Source organism: Canis lupus, chromosome 18 (genome assembly GCF_003254725.2).
Source record: "Canis lupus dingo isolate Sandy chromosome 18, ASM325472v2, whole genome shotgun sequence".
NCBI classification, from domain to species: Eukaryota; Metazoa; Chordata; class Mammalia; order Carnivora; family Canidae; genus Canis; species Canis lupus.
In genome coordinates, this window is record NC_064260.1 from 8,378,054 (window position 1) to 8,396,707 (window position 18,654).

Sequence of the window (18,654 nt, forward strand, 5' to 3'; positions counted from 1 at the left end):
CTGTATCTATGGCTTTGCCTTTTCTTTTTAGAGCCCACACAGAAGTGAGATCATGTGGCTTTTCTCTGCATCTGCTCCCATAAGTCAACAACATACAAGGATGTGACAAAGATGCTAGCTTTCTTCTCTATATATTCTATTGTAGTAATAGAAAGAGCCTATGTTTTACAGCCTCCCTGGTGGGTTGCTATGGACCATTGGGATTAAGGAAAATAGTTGGATGGCAGGCTTGGGACCTTTCCTTGAGAGACACCAGGCATATAACTGATGCTGCCAGGTGTCAAAGTGTTCAATTGGGATGATAAGCCATATCAAAAATCACAATCAATCCACTTACTGAAACCATGCAGGCAAGAGGGAAAAAGAAAAGACACCAGTTACCAGTTCCCCACTGCTTCGATTTCTCTACAGACCACAGCAGGGAGGGCCAGATAGCCTGCAGTATAGACAAGACCATCGTCACACCGTCCTGGAGCCCCAAACAAAGCCTCCTGCCTTTTTATGGATCCAGAGGCCCACAAGGAAAGATAAGGGGAATGACTAGGACTGGCAGGTACTGAGTCCTTGTGGGGGAAAAGCACTGTAGTCAAGGCAGCAGGCTGAGAATGCGGTCTTGTAGAGATACACGGGAAGGACCTCAACTGAGGTCTGGAAAAGGAGGCCTCTCCATGGAAGTGCCCGGGGCTAGGAAGCCCATATACATTTGAGCATAGCCCACCTGGTCCAGGGAGGCAGGTAGAGGCAGGGAGGCTGAGTCCTTGCTCACAACTCACTCTAGAAAAATCTAATGTGCTGACTGTGCAGGGAGTCTGGCATGAGGAGGGCAGCTTTCCCCTTTGAGGCCTGCAGTTGGGCCTGAAAGAGCACACACGGGATCCCAGCCTAGAGTGGGACTAGGACAATTGTTTATTTTTCTGTGCCACTAGGAGTGAGGCTCTACTGTCACTTCAGATGATGAGGATGGGAACTGCATACTTAAAATGGCAGAAAGGTGTGCTGGAAGGATCCTGAGTCCCTAAGGACTTTTTGTGGGACAGAATCACCATGCCAGCCCTGAACTGCTGCCTTGGGTATCTCTTTTGATGTGACCAAAACATACAAAATTCTAACTTGCTTAAACCACATTTTCCTCTAATTGTTGCTGAACCTAGTTAATAAACACTGTAGATTGAGAAGTAGTATCTTAACCTTGAACCACTAATTCAACAAATGCTTTTGGCCTTCATGGCAGGCTGATAGTGGTGTGGACAGCAAAGATTTGATATATGTGAGAGGAACCGTTCACCTTATGCCTTTGTTTTGCTGCACCATTTAGTGGTTAGAGGAATGTCCACTACTGAGTCTCTTCTGATTTAATACTTCCTTTAAATTCACAATTTTTTTCCACAGTTTTCCATTAGTCTTCTTAGGGGAAAAGGGTTCCTTCTCTCCCTGCCCAAATTTAGCTTTTGAGTTTCTGAAAATTACCTCTGTCCAGATAATGTTGTAGGTAATAATTTGCTTCTACCCATCCTGGGTTTCTAACAAAATTCTTTCCAACCTTGACCACCTTCTTATAAATTAAAGCTGGATAGATAGTATTTCTTCTATCAACAGCTGTTTTGGGTTAAAAAGACTCATCCTGGAAATGAACCCATCCTCTGTGCTATATACCTTTTGGGAGGACATGGGCCAACCTTGTCTTGGATTCCTCCAGCAAATTCTCTGTTCTGACAGTGTTTCTTCTCTTTGCTTTGGGAGTGGAAAGGCTGCTGGCTCCCAGCTTATATTCCATAATGCCTGTTCAGAAGAGACAGCCAAACGTTTCACATTCACTGCTACTAAGGAACCCTCGTTGATGCCCACACAAGACCTGTTGCCTAAATGTCTCTTATTGGGAAATATGTAGTAACACAGCTGGGCTTGGGTAGGGGGTGGAGAGGTGTTAGCTGTGGGCCAAGTAGCTGCAATTCAACTTTCAACACTTAACTTTTTTACCTCATCCTGTCTACTTAATAACCAAGGATCAGTTGATTTGTACCATTTTCCTTTCTAAGGGGAAATTAGGTCTGATTCTTTTCCTGTTTGTCAAGTATATGTTTCCTGGCTGATTCAGACCATGGTCTAGTTGCCCCTTCAAACAGTGAATCTCTAGAGCAGGACTTTCATGAAGATGCCTTTATCAAGGACAAATACTGTCCATTGGAGAAAAAATGTAAAATAATAATCATAATGTCAACAATAGGGTTTTTTTTTCCTAAAATTTTTTTGGAAACATTATTGCTATTTATATCTCAAGAATTTGTCAACAGACTAAAATATTTTATGCAGAACTTTCTATGCACCTACTTGGAGTGAGACACTATACTAACTCTGGAGTTCTTATAGTTAACCAGGAGTTTGAGGTTCTCCAGTGGAGACAGACAAGAAACAAGTTAGCAATATGTGACAAGACCTAAAAGACTCAAGGGAAAAGGATTCTGGCAGTGGGGAGTGGGGAGGGGTGCAGTTCTGAGAAGGTTAGACAAGGTTTCCCAGACTTTAATGTAAATATATTTTCTTGAGTCTTCATTTCATCAATAACACCAATAAACAGTCTCATATATTGTGAGTTTTGCTGTTGTCTCCTTTATGCCAGGGATCATTCTTGGTGTTTGGGGATTTATTTGATAATTAAACTATGTGATCAGTGAAGCAAATAGAGGATGACTTTCTTTGGGGAAGAAAGGATTGGTAGATATTTAAGTTGGTATGGGTGCTGTGAGATGAGCCAAATGAAATTTTGAACTCGTGAAAGAGCAAACTTTGTCTAACACCTCATAGGTGGCTAGGCTGAGGGTTACAGTAACACGATCGTGCAGCTGTTCAAGTTCTTGGAAGTACTGAACCTGGGAATGACTGTGCATTTTTATTCTTTTATCTTTATGAGGTGTTTGAGTTGTGTGTTGTCTTGGAGAATTTTGCACAACAAGCTTTCACTGAGATATTGGTAGAAGGATCTCGTCTGTAATAAGAACATTCATTCCAGGAGAATAGGTCTGGGCTGATGTGGTGATGTGGATAGATCCACCTGCATACCTGCCGTCATGTTCAGAGCAGCAGGAGAGAGACAACGGAGGGGAGGAGTCGTGTGAACATCTACTGAAGGCTTCCTGGTAAGATTTATTTCAGTTATTTCAGAGTTTTCTTCAAACCATTTTAAATTAGGTTCCCAGCCTACCTACTTGGTAAGGGAATTTATTCTCAGCCATTACTATGGTTATCCTGTATAGTAAAAGATGCCTCCTGTCCTTAGGCTTCAGCTACACTGGTTGCTCCTAAGACCTCTAGTTCCTTCCATGCTGGGCTTTGGCAATATGCCTGGGGCCCAGGAAAGTTTAGGTAGGCTGAGAGCCCTTCTATGTTTGAACAGCCTTTCTTTGGGCACCCTCTGAAGTCTTAATGCCTGTCTGGGGCACTGTCACACAGAAGTCCATGATTTCTCTTTCATCTGCCAGCCTCCAATGCTCTCTGCCTTCCCTACCCCTCTAGTCTCCTATAGGGATATCTCCTCTGTGAACTTCAGCAATGAAGATTGGTAGTATTTCTACTGAGACAGAGTTCTTCTCTACACAATGAATAGTCCTTGACTTAGGAAACCCAAAGATTGGATTGTGTGTGTGTGTATGTGTTTGGGTGGAGATGCAGAGGGAAAATACAAATAAAAGTCTCAAAAATTAATCTGCCACACATTCTTTGCTTTATGTAATCACCATCCCATTCCTGAAAAAGTGGTAGATGAGAAATCTTCCATTTAGCAGGGTTAAGTAAACTCCAGAGGTCACAGGACTCCTTAGCAGATAGGACCTTGCATGTGTCTGCCTTCAGACCCCTGGTTGCTTCCACTAGGCTACACTGCCTTCTCACTAATTCCTTGGCCTATTGCTAAAGCAGCCTGGCTTCCCAAGGGAACTTTCCTTATTCTGTGTTTGAATAATCATAGCTCCTAGCGGCTTAGGCTGTCAGCAGCAGAGATCTCATCTTCCTCTATATCCAGATATAAACCTGGTCCCAGGGGTAATTCCTGGCAGAGAAAGCTGACTGGTGTGGTCATGGATTGGATCAGAAGGGAAATACTCCAATTCTTATATGAAATTCATCAGCTGTTAAGTGTCTCCAAATTTTCCTCTAATAGTCTCATTAGGGATCTGGAACCTGTCTTCAAAGAAACAGCATCATTCACCACTGGCTTTTTGAGGGATTTGAGTATACATAGAGTAGGAATTGTAGCCAAGTGTGGTTACATTCTTAATTTAAGGAGTAAAGAAGTAAACTAAACTCTAGGTCTGTTTTCCTAAGATAAGGGAAACTATAAGAATTGGGTTTGTTTACACACATGTATGTATTTTTTCTGTATAGATCCACATCCAAGGTTTGCATTAACATAACAATTCACAGCAAAGTCAAAACACATTTAAATTACATTTTCCATATATTTCAGAAAGAAGGTACCATATGCACTAAGACATGAAAGTGAGAGATGAACAGAATGTTCAGGGAATATTTTGTCTGCTGTGGTTCTAGCTAAGGGTTTGTAGATTTGAAGGTACTGCTAAAAAAGTAGATTGAAGCCAGATATTGTAGGCCTATAAATTTTATTCCATGAATATTGGGGAGCTATTGATAGATTTTGGATGGAAGTGACATGACAAATTATGCATTGTACCAAATTTTATATATATATACACCTCTCTAGTAAAAGTATATAGATAGAGTAGAGAGGAAGAATGTGGTAGATACTTGGCACTCACCATATATTCCATGTGTCTCTATATTTTCCTGCTTTTCTCACAGTTTGGTTAGATTATGTGACTAGGTCTGGCCAATGGTCTGGCACTTCTACTTCCACTTCTAATTTGTGTCACTTCCTGCTTAAGGCAATAAACAGCCAATATATCCCCCTTTCTCTTCTTTTCCATCAGAGATCACAGAGGCATGGGTTAAGACAGCAGAGTCACAAGCTGGAAGAAGAATGGATCTTGAACCACCACATGGATGAGATCCGCTCTGGAGATCATGCAACCTGTATCAGGTCTGTAGGAGTCTATAACAATAAGCCTTTGTGATTTTAAGCCACCTCAGATTTCCATGTTTGACACTAGTGTTAATTATCCTGATGAATACAAAGCACTGGAAGGAAGACACAACAGCAATTGGAAGGAGAAAAAATATTTAAGAGATAAAACCTACAGGACACCAAGACTAGTGTTGGGGGTGAGACATAGGGAAAAGAGAATGATGACCGGAGCTTTTGCTAAAGAGGCTGGTCATGTCATTAACAAAGACAGAGGCAGAGGAAGGGGAGAAAGTGGAAAATGTATTCGAATTATCTGAAGAACATCCAAGAAGAAGTTTCTAGCTGGCAGTAGTGTGTGTCTGGGCCTTAGGAAATGTCAAAACACATTTTGGAGATAGGCTTGAGAGCTGCCCTCCACATACTGGCGACAGGCTTGTGAACTGCCCTCTTTGGGCAAGTGGAGAGAGAAAAGAGGAGGGCCAAGTGAAAGGTCTAGGGGTAAGATGCAAGACAAGGACAATTAAGGATATGAAGGGGGAGGAACGGAGAGATAATCAGGAGAGTGTGGAGGCAGTGCCAGGGGAGCAGGGACTTCAACATAGAGCTGGACCACATTGCAGTATTCTGTAGGCACGTTTTCCATAGCCCTAAACTAGCTTGTTGATATTACCATGTGCATTTTCACTGATATGAATCAATTTATTAGAATATAAAATTAGATATTAAGAATAAAGAGGAGTGTATGGTTGTGAGGAAATGAGTTACCATTCTCTTTCTTCAAACCTTTCTGTTCAGACATTATTAAAAAAATTTATATTTAGAGCTATGATCTTTGTATGAGAAAAACATTAGAAACTGTCATCATAAGCATCATTATCAATGAACAATGAAGCCACACATAACTTTAGAGTAGTTCCTGATATCTAGGAAGCTTTCTTCTAGTCCCAGAAGTAGATTACACACATGAAGAATGACCACATTGAAGCAAGTGCCTGGTAGAGGGTAGGTGCCAAAGAATGATTTCAGCAATGAATTACTACCTGTCTCTGAGCTAAAGATTGGGGCAGATGGGAGAAGCCTTCCCAGAGAAAGAACACTGGGCTAGAATTTGACAAAATAAAGGGAAAACAAAGACAGAAAAGAAGTAAAAGAAAGGGGAGGTCCAGAGTAGGAAAAGGCCTAGAGATAGAAGTGTATGTGACATTCTATCTTTTTCTTTCTGAGATATATGGATAATGGAGCAGAAAATACAGCAGGTAGGGAAATCCAGAGTCAGCTACCTTTTGGGTAGAAAGACAAGTGATTTGGCTTTAGAAATACTGATTTGGGAAAGGCAGGAGGTCTTCCAGGAGATATCCAGTTGGAAGTTGGTGATGTGGTGTTCAAGTACAGGTATGTTGGCTTGGGCTATAGATAGAGTATACTGGGTAAAAGATATACCCCCAAACAATGAAGATTCAGGGGAAAAAAAGCAGAGTTTAAGACTATCCTGTGGTGCTACTATGTTTGAGAATTAGAGAAGGAAGTGTTACTGAGAGAGGCGGTTGCCCAAAGGGAAAGACACACAATGGGTACACGTTGAGGGAGGGAGGGCTTCCTGTAGGGGTGAGTGGTCACCACTGCCACAGTGCCAAAGAGAAGCTATCTTGAATTCTCTAATTCCCCTCTGTTCTTGGAGCAGTTTCAGAACAGTGGCTGAGATAGATGACAAAGGGTCAGGGCTGCTGTGTGCTTTTTTCTGGAAATGCCTTCTGGAGAGGGGAAGAGGTGACCTTCAAGCCAGCTCCCTACAGAAGACTGCCCGCTCTGCTGTGAAGCACTTAGACACAAAGTCCTTGGCTCAGAGCTTCCAGGGAGCTAAGCAGATGGCAGCTCTGTCAACTGCAGCTGCAAACAGCTTCATCTTCCATTTATTTCCAGGAGCCAGAGGAGCTCAGGGATCGTTAACAGCTGTCTACCTGTAGGGACTCAAATGATCTCTAGGCCATCAAGCCATCATATACCAAAGAATGACTTAGCAATTTATCTCAATGCTTCCTGGGAGTGTGAAAGAGCTATCCAAAGGCCTCCCTGATGCACCCATAGAAGGGCTTTTGCTACTTCAAAAGAGGGTAGAGTAAATATACCCTTTAACAAAGACCTTCCATGAACAAAAAGACACTCACTCTAACACACGACTCGTGGTTGTTCTTTCTAAAATAAATGTGGTTGTGTCATTTGAAGGTTTCCTTCTTTGATAATCTCCCAGGAAGATTATTTGTCCTTCTCATTGAAATCTATAGCCTCAACCATGGGGCTTAGAATCAGGAATATCAACCACCAGCTAGAGTCACTGCCAAGCCCAAGTCCTGCCAGGCTATTGTGGAGTTTTTATAAATATTTGAAGGCAAACAACGGGTCATGGGAAGTACCTGGCTTGTGCATGATGTCACTTCAGACACAACGTAGTATTAGGTCATTAGAAAAAAATTAAAAAAGCACAGAGGCAGCTTTTCCCTTGAACCCACTCCAGAATACTCTGTCAGGAGCTGGATTTGAAGTTACCTCTCCCCATCCCCAGCAGGCACTTCCAAAAAAGAAGCACATGGCTGGCCCTGACCCTTTGTAATCTATCTCAGCTGCTACCCTGAAACTGCTCCAAGGACGGGGGTGGGGATGGTTAATTAGACAATTTGAGATATCTTCCCCAGCAGTGTTTATTCTTGAACCCTTATAATCAGCAATGGGAGTCAACATCTTTGCCAGTATTGATTGAAATAAATATATATTGAGTGCTAGCAGGATGCAAGGTGTATGGTCTGTACTTGTCTCAGTTACACATATGGGTGTACAAACAACCCCAATGGTTAGCAGCTGAAAACAACTGATATGATTTACTAGTAAGCATTATTAGCAGGGTGGGTAGGGCTCCAACTGAATCCTTCTTCTCCATGTGGTGTCAGCTTGGGGTCACATCGAATTCAGTTAGGTGCTCGGCTGAAGTCAGAAGGTCTAAGATGGCATTGGTCATGTGTCTGGCACCTCGTCTGGGGTGACTGAAAAGCTGGAGCCTGGCTGGCTCTCCCTCTCTCTCCATGAAGGTAGTCTCCCCTCTTACAGGGTGGCTTAGAGCTCTAAGATCACAAAGAGGAATCCACTAATCCTCTTAAAGACTAGGCCCAAACTGGCACAGTGTCTATTGGGCTAAGTGCATCAAAAGGGCAGTCCAAATTCAAAGGGAGGGGAAATAGATTCCCCTCCTACTGGGAGGAGAGGCAAGGGAGGAATTGTTGGCGGCCATCTTTGGAAACAGTCTATAAGGCACTGCATGATGGTTAAGTAAATGAAAGTCATTTGGTTTCCATGTGTTTTCCAAAGGTCTAAATGGAGGAAATGTTAGACTTTTCCAGAGAAAATACATTTTTTTGTCACTGAAAACACATGAACACTTCCATGTTTGCTACTGGGTAGTGCTTGTTGGTGTGCTTGGCTTGATAAGACATGGTGATGAGCTAAATGATGGGACATGCTGAGAAAAATCAGAAGGTGGAAGAAGCCAGGTATACGTGGGGACCTTCTGCTCGGGCCATGGGTGGACTTGAGGGGAATTTTCCCAGCCACAAACCTGGTTTCTGGTGGGCTCAACTTTGTGATCTTTCGGGGCTCAACTTTAATCTCATGAAAGATTCTGATCATTATTAATATCTGGGATCCCAGTTTGATAGATAGGACATGGGAAGATAGGGAAGGAGGAAATTTCAAATGAGGACACAGTTTCAAAGGCAGGTGAGGGTAGCAGATGCTGTTGGCAAGTCCTTGCCAGTGACTGAGCTAGAAGGATGATTTCAGGTAAAGGAGAGGTGGCAGGAGCCATAGTTGGGGAGCAGAGCCCCAGTTTCTGCTTAGGTTTCTGGCAGGATCTGAGGCTTGGAGGATACTGGAGTTAAGCCACATCTCAAATGAATAAAAAATCATGGAAATGCACAGTTCTATAGAAGATAGTCAAACACCAGAGATTTTCCTTTGCCTGGATTCTGTCTCTGAATCTTTCAGAAATTCTCCCTCTGTGTGTGTATGTGTATGCTGGAGGGCAGGAAGGTGTGGGGAACTGGTGTGCAAGTGTGCAGAAGCTGCAGTTAGACATGTGTGCCCAGGGAAGCAAGGCCGCAGGAAGAGAAAAAGCCTGGAGCCTGATGGGTCTGGTTCCTATCCTATCACCTCTACTTAAAGGCAAAGTTAATTAACACCCAGAAGTCTTAGATTGTCATCAGTAAAAGGGGAACAACCATGATAATCGCTTCTTAAGGGACTTTTCTTTTGAGGAGTAAGGAGCTAAGATTTATATAGCATTTAGTGTTTTGCTTGGCACACAGTGAGTCTCCACAACATTAGTTTTTCTCTTTCCATCCCTCCCCCAACCGACCCACCATTATCTGTGCGGATTTCATCCCGAGCCAAATCCCTTTAGTCCCCATGAACATTAGCTCAGGAGCTAAGGGGGGCCCATTAGTAGACATATGGCTTTGGAGAGCTATGTCAGACAGCTGAAAAGATGGTGAAGCAAAATGGGCCAGATTGCTGCTCTACAGAAAAGCAAACCTCTGGAGGGCAAGTAGTATGTGTGTTTGAGATCAATTATTTTACTGTTGGAAAACAGAAGTAAAAAAATCTTTTTTACTTCCCACGTCAAGTTTTTCAAGAAGCTCTTACTCATGTTTTCCCTAAATAAAAACTCCGTTGCCACTGTGTTAGATTTGAACCTTGCCCACTTTGATAATTCTTGACATTTTTGACAACGGAATACTTCGCTTTAAAACAAAATGTGTGTTTTGGAGCACTCGCTGACTGCTGGAAGGCCATCATGTCTCCAGCAGTTTGCCTTTCCCCCTCCAACCACCGTAGTTTGCTAAACGCAGCAGCAGCCCAAATCATGAGCTTCTTCCATGTTTACCTTTGGAGGCTAAGCCAACTGTCTTTTGAGTGACTCTTGTTTTCAGTTGTCTTCTCAAAGGATGTTCTTCAACCGTCTAAACCACAACGATGACTTTATTGGATTATCCTGAGAAGTGAAAAACCAACTCAACCACTCTAAAGGTGTGATTGTATAAGACATGGTGTTAGGATTGATTGTACATGTGGAAGGAAGGGAGCTTTTTGTGTGTCCCATCTTTGGACTTTGGCTCGAAACAGAGTAGGAATCCCACAGACCAGTGAAGAGCCCAACCATAAATAAGACGAGGAACCAGATGCCCTTTTCCCCAGATCCGTGTGGGAAAAAGTATAGAGTGTTAGCATAGACCGAGCTTCATGCCAAAACTTTGTAAATATCTTATGCCTTGGGCTCTGTAAACCCTAATCACACTGCACATCACTTATGCAACCTCAGCTATTTATGGGGGTTGGGAAGGAAAATATGATTAACTCTAAGCAGACATTTCTGGCGTCAAGCCTCTAAGTGATTCCTCTATCCTCAATAGTTACTCCCCTTAAAAAAGAACTGTTTCTATGGAGAACACACATACACACAGAAAAGTCACCATCAGTCACCCACCCTCCTACCACAAAAAAATGAAAGTAGCGTCTAAAACAAAAGAAGTCCACCATCTAATCAAGTATTGAGTTTTATCTGAGCAGCATCCACACTGGAATGGAAAAACACAGTTATGGTTTAATGGGAGTGGGGTACACATATCTTAGCGTTAGTGTGAGATTCACAAAATGATGTTCATGAACCAAATTTCTTCAGGGTTGTCACGTGTTCTTTGCACAGTATTGGAATACAGCAGAATACATAATAATAAATAGTGGTGGTTTCTTACCATGCAGTGAGGGATAACTGCGTAAACCAGGGTGGGAGGGTCTATACTTCCTATGGAAATTGCCCCACGTGGGGCTCCAAATAGAACATTCCTCGAGAAAACATCTTATTAATAAAGTAGCTCACATCTTCAAGGCTTGAGGATTGGAGGACAAACAAGATAGAATTTTGAGGGGGCAAATTTAAATATAGACAGTACAAGTGTCCCCACCTCCTCCCCGCCCCCCAACCATGGAAACTTTGCTCTACTCTCAAACCCTCCTTTCCCTTCCCTCTCGGAAACAGGCTGTGCATCTCGGCTGATATGTGACGGCTGGTATGTGACTTGGCCATAAAAAATACTAGTGGCCACAACAGATCAATTCCTCATTTTCAGCAGCTCAGCCCACCCACGGTTGATTCCTTGCTTCCACAAAGTGCAGTGTGGGCCATGTGGGTTTGCCTCCATCAGATGGAGATGCTCTCTGGAGCCCCCGGCCCCTGAGGTTGTCACAAGAGGGACACAGAAGTCTGGGGTAGACACACTGCCTTGGGCTGAAAGGGACACTTTCTTCTTCTTCTTCTTCTTCTTCTTCTTCTTCTTCTTCTTCTTCTTCTTCTTCTTCTTCTTCTTCTTCCTCCTCTTTAAGATTTTATTTATTTATTTGAGAGAGAGCAAGCTAACATGAGTGGGAGGAGAGGCTCCCCAATTGGGGAGCCCGATGTGGGCATTGATTTCAGAACCCCTGGATCGTGACCTGAGCTTAAGGCAGACACTTATTATTGAGTCACCAGGTACCCTAGACACTTCTTGCTTCTCATTGCCCACCTGCCAGAACTAGTTGTATGACCCCAACTTAACCACAGGGATTTTGGGAGCACCGTGTCTATGGCCTAAAATTCCCTGGCGTTGTAGAAGGTGCCAGAGCAAAAAGCAATGAGCACCCGGTCACTGGCCAAGGTCAGCTCAGATGGCAGCTGAAGGAAAAGTGAGGAGGTGGAGAGGAGATTGGGGAGCAAAATCTGAAATCCAAATAAACAGAGAAGTGCGTGTTCATATCAGCCAAAAAGCAAAGGGAAAAGACAAAGTGTGGGAGTTTGGATATAAGGACAGTTTTCAGATTAAGGTGAAAAACCCTTCAGTTCCACTTCACTTCTCTCGCAGCCCAACCCCGTGTCTGTCTGCGGGTATAAGGTTGAAGATTTTTCATCCTTGTCTCCCCATCTGGGGATGCACGGATGTCTGCTCTTGCCGATATGCTTGTTTGCTCTCCATGTCATTCTTTTCTCAAACTAACATGATTAAAACAGAGCACAGGGTCCAGTCTTGAAAGTGACTCTCCCAAGGGTCTTGGTTGCTAGAGCCACCAGGTCCTGTTCTCTCAGGCCTGGTGCTCAGACAGCTCTTGGACAAATTCTCTCCTCTTCCACTCAGGACTTTGTTCTCCAAGTCCTATTTTTGTTCTTGGTTTATTTGGTGATTGGGTTTTCAAAAACAGAACAAATCCTGAATCTGTCCCTTTTTTTCTATTCTCTCTTTCATCATCTTAGCCCTGATGACCCTCATTGTCTTAGTTAACAGGTGATTCCGGAAGCCTTGCAGAGGAAGCTCACTCAGTTCCAGTCTGTCTGGCACTCATTGCCTCCATCAACATTCATTCGACGCCGGGTTTATAAACTTGCACTCTGGTCAAAAACCTTCCACGCCCACCTCCTGTTTTCATCCACATTAAACAAACATTCATACCCTGTGATTATTTTTCTCCGTGCTGCGTAGTGAAATAGCTCCTACTATTTCCTACCCGGTACCCTGCATATCTCCTATGCTGTTCTCCTAAGTGTCACAGCACTTAGCAGGTTGCCTGGCACAGAGTGAGGCTTCGATAAACATCTCTCGAGGCAAAAGTGAGTAGTAGCTGTTCAATTCAGGAGGGAAGAGGCAGAGAGTAAGTGTTGATATTCTGAGACATAGGATATTTCAACATTATTTTCCATTTGAAGAAAGCTGATTGAAAATCATATTAAAAACTTATTGAAACTTATCACTTGATTTAATACTTTCCGGTAGTTACTATTGCCTGTGATTTTTTAATTGCCCCTATATATTGATTAATCTATGGGAAATTCCTGATAATTTTATAAATGCACACATCCATTCTTTCAGCCAAATTTCATATGTTAAGCATGAAATCACCACAGTGATTATTTCTTTCTCATGGTCAGTGCATTTTTTATCTGTAAATATGGGGACACTTCAAGATTTTTTTTTTTACCTTTCTTGCCCTCCATGGGTCTTCCTTCTCCAACTTTGTCCCAGGCATTCATGCACCTGCTCATTCCCTTTTTCCTTCTTTTTTAGACAGGAACACACTTTTACCCACCAGCTCTGCTCTCTCTCCTTTCTCTGCCAGAGCTACCACCATCTTCCATGCCTTGCTTCCTATTCTATTGGATAAAATACAGAAATAAAGAAAGTCTAGGACATGGACTTTGTGAAAGACAAGTTCTATTAACAAAATGTGAAAAGACATGTTCAGTAAACACAAAAGCTTGTAAGTCAGTGGTCAGAAAAATCACAAGAATTTCACTTTCCATAGTCAATACTAGAAAAACAAACGTAACAAAGGCCCTTCCTAAAAGACAACTGTTTATTGAGCAAATGGGAACAATTTAATTGACTTGAACGGGTGGTTAGAAATCTACAATGATACCTAGTAAACAGCACATACAATGGTCTGAAAGGTGACTTTTCCATAGCAGGTGAGCTGAAGCCCAGGCCTGGAGGCAGTTTAGCTGTGGGCAAATTTCAGGTGCACTTTTCAACGGCTGTGTGGCCTTGGGTAGGCGACTTCTCTGTGTTGTACACTCTTATCTAAAAAATAAAGATAATAGTTGCTGCCTCATATGAGTTTTTTAAGATTTGACTTGGGCCACTCACAATAAGTACTCGGCATAGTGCCGAACACATCTATGAAGATGGCCTTCAATATCATCTTACTCTCTATTTTTCTATTGAAGTATTGAATTATTCAAAATGTACTTGATAAATTTGGTTAACAACACTCTTTAAAATTCAGGTGGTAACCATTGCAAATGAGGTCACCTGAATAATGATAGACTCCTAACCTCCTGGTTGATGGACATATATGTAGAATGATCAATAAGTGAATGTGGTAAAGACCAAGCAATCTACAAGGGTGAAATCCATGATCAATGAGGAGCAATATGTTCCAAAAAACTAGATCCAATGTGTGGTCCCCATTAAAAAAGGGGGGACCTGGATTAACGTGGGAAAAGCTACAGATTTTTCTTCCCCTCTTAGATGCATAGTACTCATTAGCATATTAACAGATCTGATAAGTCTTCATGGGGAAGAAACATTTCTGGGTGCTTTTAACACAGGGTTTCTCTGATTACTTTCATCATAGAATCTGAGGACAAGTGTGTTTGCTTTGTTCACAGGTGTGCCCCAGTCATTAGCAACAGTAGATGCTTGGTGAAGACTGCTGGCCTGGCCCCACTCAGGATGAATATGCGAGGGGAATGCTTAGGAAATATAAGTGTGTATGTGCTGACTGATTTGCTCTAGAAACCAGAGCTTTACAAATGAATTAAGTCTTTCACCAGATCCCATATTCCTAAGATGTTTGGAAGAACATGTTCACAGTCAAGTGAATGTACTCTGACACATGGCAGGACAGGGAGACCCCTTTGGTTTTAAGGCACTGACTCTGTCTTTGGAAGATAGTTAGCAGACAGGTTCTGAAAGATCAATGCCTATAAGGAAAATCCTCAGCATCTCTGAGGGCAATTTGTTGGCCAGAAATGGGTGTAATTTAAAGTGCTGAGGAATCAAAATGGAACAGCCTACTGACCAATTCGTTTTTCTTCTCCTTCTTCTTCTTCTTCTTCTTCTTCTTCTTCTTCTTCTTCTTCTTCTTCTTCTTCTTCTTCTTCTTCTTCTTGCGATGGAGACTGGATCAACAGCTTCCTTAAAAACCTCTGCCAGATGGCACCACGAAGGAGAACCCCTCCAAAGACAATAAATAAATGCCACGAGAGAACACTTGGGGGCCGGAGCAGCAGCGGGCTCTTGCTTGTGCACGACCACGACTGCAACAGCTACACCGAGATCCTGGCTTGTAAAATTACCTTGGCTGCTTCGCTATGTAAAATGTGAAAAGGAAACAAGTCATCTTCCTGATGCATGAGCTCACCGCTTATCTAAAATCAGTTACACACTGCGAAACACCCTCTTTTACCCCCTGCCTAGCGACTCCCATTAGTGCACAATGTAATTTCACAGCTAGCGCTTGAGGAACTTTCTGGAAGCATTTTAGGTTGAAACAGTGAAGTAGAGGGTGGCATGGGTCTGGTTAATTTCAGAATATTGAAGTGTTGGAATTACAATGTGATGACAGGATTCATCAGAAGGATTTATTTCTTTGGGCCTGTGGCCTAATGAATTGGAAAATATTTTCCTATGTCTTCTCCTTCGACTCTAAATTAAAGTGACACATTTTATTAAAAAAATGTCATTTTTACATATTAATGTATGAATTATGGTATGGTACATATGACAATAATGTCATCTGGGTGAAACATTCTAGTGATCTCTCACATTGATTTTCATCTCACTTAGAAGTGAGAACACAGAATGAAAAAGTATCTATGGAAAGCTTTATTATGTGTGTATGTTATCCAAATACACTGTGTAAATGTGCAGGGATTTTATGTGACGGCTCATATATACATCTGCCTAGGCCGTGTGCATGGGGATGTGAGCACATGAACTCGTACTACACCGTGGGGAGAAGAGAGAAGAGGACTCAAATAAAATCTGTTCCCTTTTCGGCTCAGGGTCATAGCAATAAAATCATCCAAAATGGCACAGTTAATGGGAATTGCAGGGCAACTGATGGTGGAGACCCGGGTTAACTCTGGCCCTCTGTGTTCCATTCCAAATACATTGAAGAATTCTTCTGCTGGTCAATCTCAGCACCCCATGTCGGAATGACATTGCTGCAGTTGCCTACACACATTTGCAATTGACAGATCCTGTCAATAGCATGAGTTACTCTCACTACATAAGCAAAGCCAGAAATATTGAGACCAATATGAACTGGAAGTTACCTGATGGGGCCAAAACAATTCTCTGTGGATTGAAAACACGAAGGTTGAGAGGTGGACATGAAGGCCTGAGAAGAGACAACCCCTGGGGATACAGATGTGTGAGATATTTAGCAATTTATTTAAGTCGGTATCTACATGTATCTACTTGTACACCTATATCTGAGTTAACTCCATAATACCTGTGTCTGTATATCTGTATACTTATGTCCATTAACAAATGATCTGGAAATTTGATAGATGCTAAGAACACAGTTGTTACAAAAAGAAGATAATCAGCTATCTTTAATGAACCTATTAAGATCATATTTCTCTAGTATCAGTGATAACAATTTTATTAATAATAGTGTCATATCGGTGATTCCCTAAATCATGGTGCCTAAACAGTGGTTTAGACCACTGAAATTTATTTGTTAAAAATAACCATACAAGTCTAATTCATGATTGTAAACAAGATGGTCTAAATTTTGGAATCCACTAGAGTTCCATCCTTGGCTCTTCTTCAAGCATCATCTATTCTTTACGGGTGACCTCATTTACTATGTCAGCTTCGACTGGTCTGTATACACCATCAGCCACTGATTCTGCATCCATCATTCCTCCTGTTCCTGGATTCTCTTCTTCATTGTAAATACCTACTGGACACAAGTGTTTATCATCTGAAACTCAGTGTATCACCTGAATCCCAACAAATCCAATAAATCTCTCCTCACTTTGCCCTTTTGGCTCTCTCCTACTCTGCTCTTGTGGTATTTATGTAGTTAAGGACATTCGTATTCACAGCTGCCAAAATTGTAATTCCTCCATCAGACCTCACAACCAATAGTTCATTAAGACCTCTAAGTCCACCTTCCAGAAATCATCAAATATATTCCCTCTTCTCCATCTCCTGCCAGTGTCTTTGTTCAGCAATGCTTTCTTTTGCCTGCAATATTGCAGTGGCCTCTTTCCCTTCCTGTTTCTACTTGCTACTATATTAGTTTGTGCTTCAACCTCCTTCAAATATTATCTTTCCAAAAGACAAATCTAATCTTGTCACTTCCTTGCTTAAAATCCTCAGGTGGAAATCAGTTGTGAATTATTTACATCTATCCACCACCTTCTTTTCCAGGACCACCTACCACCTTCTTCTCCCCAACAAGCACCCTGTGCTCTATCAACTCTGAAGTGTTGGGCTCTTCAAAATTCCAGTCATCACATGCCAATTTCTCTGCTTGGAATGCTTTTCCCTTTGTTTTCTGGCTGATTAATTTCTCCTCCATCAATTTAAATACTGTCCCCTCCGTGTTGTCTTCACAAGGTCTTCTACACAGTTAACCACACCTTCTCCTGAGCTCCTAATGGTGAGCTCAGCACACTGAATCATCTTTCCTAACTAAATGGTGACCACCTCAGGCCCATGAGCATACTTATTCTTCGGGGTGAGAGGAGTAATAGTAACATCTATCCCAGTGCTTGATTGATATGTTTGATAGATGTCTGTTGAGTGAAGAAATGATCAAATAGGTGACCTCTTGGGCCCTCTGAGTCCTTGACATGATAAAGGAGGTGAGAGAGGAGATAATGTAATATAAATATAAAAAAAATTCAGATTAGGAACAGTCATAGCCAAGTTACTGTCCAGGTTTTGTTTGTGTTCTGAAAGATAAATAAATTTCTCCAAGACTCCAAGTCACCATTTTGTGAATTATTAACAAAATACATCATTACCCAGGCCTGGAGTTGAAAGCCTCATGTCATGATTTTAAATTCACAGCATATAATTTTCAAAAAGCAGTATAATTCAATGATCAAGTTGTATTTAAAGTACCAGATTTTGAAGTCTTTTGGGATCCTAAAATTCTTACGATTTGTAATGTGTTTGGACTCTGTGGTATTGTACAAGATATGTACTTAATAATAAGATAAAAGCTGGTATGAATTAATCTCTGTAAAAGGAATGGCAAAAATTTTTAGAAAAACATTACAAAACTATTTTTTCACTTCTTTACACTTATTTCCACTTGCTAAGAGAAATAATTTCTTTTTATGGGTGTCATAATTTAAAAACACACACAAATGAATACCTAAAAGCTGATATAATTATGAAACAGAAGGAATTGCAAAATCCTTTAACATTTATTATAATCAGTATACCAGTGATCTAAAAACATGCTAGAGCCCACCGTCTTATTCTGAATATGCTGGAGGAAACACAGCTAGTGAATGGTTCATGATGAAATTGCCTTGGCTTTGTCAAGAAGGCTGTTAACATCAGAACCCAGCAGATCCATAGTTGAAAGTTTGGTCTTCCCACAGGTGACTCTTTGAGATTTGAGTGTCATTTCCATATGGCTCTTTGTATTAGAGACAGAAATTTCTCATGATCTACTTATCTTCAGTTGTGTTTATCTGATAGTATTAGCCATTTAGTGGGGGGCAGCATGTCCTGTATACTAGAGAAGAGAACTTGGAAATGAATAAGTCTCAGCTCTGTCAGATAGAAAGGATGTTTAGGCACTGGAAAAAAATTCATGACTTCTTTTCATTATATCACTGCTATCATTATAGCAGTTTTCATTAATAGGACTCCTTCATGCCATTCCAATTTTTCTTCTCCGCTCTCTCTCTCAGAAGTGGCAATATTGTTGTCTTGCTTTAAAAAAAGAGATTCTGTTCACCATCATCAAATGGTGATTCTTGGTAAAAAGGAAAACTTTCTCCCCAACTTTGG

At 41.7% G+C, this 18,654-nt stretch overlaps 1 long non-coding RNA gene across 2 annotated transcripts; it reads left to right on the forward strand.

Moving 5' to 3' along the window:
• The first annotated feature begins 2,939 nt into the window (after positions 1-2,939).
• On the forward strand, positions 2,940-17,779 carry LOC112661415 (uncharacterized). Of its 2 annotated transcripts, none has more exons than XR_003137675.3 (3): positions 2,940-3,134; positions 4,941-5,050; positions 14,274-17,779. It is a non-coding gene; the product is annotated as an uncharacterized LOC112661415 (long non-coding RNA). The 2 variants fall into 2 exon arrangements; XR_004806888.2 differs by having other exon boundaries at positions 14,786-17,779.
• The last annotated feature ends 875 nt before the right edge of the window (positions 17,780-18,654 follow it).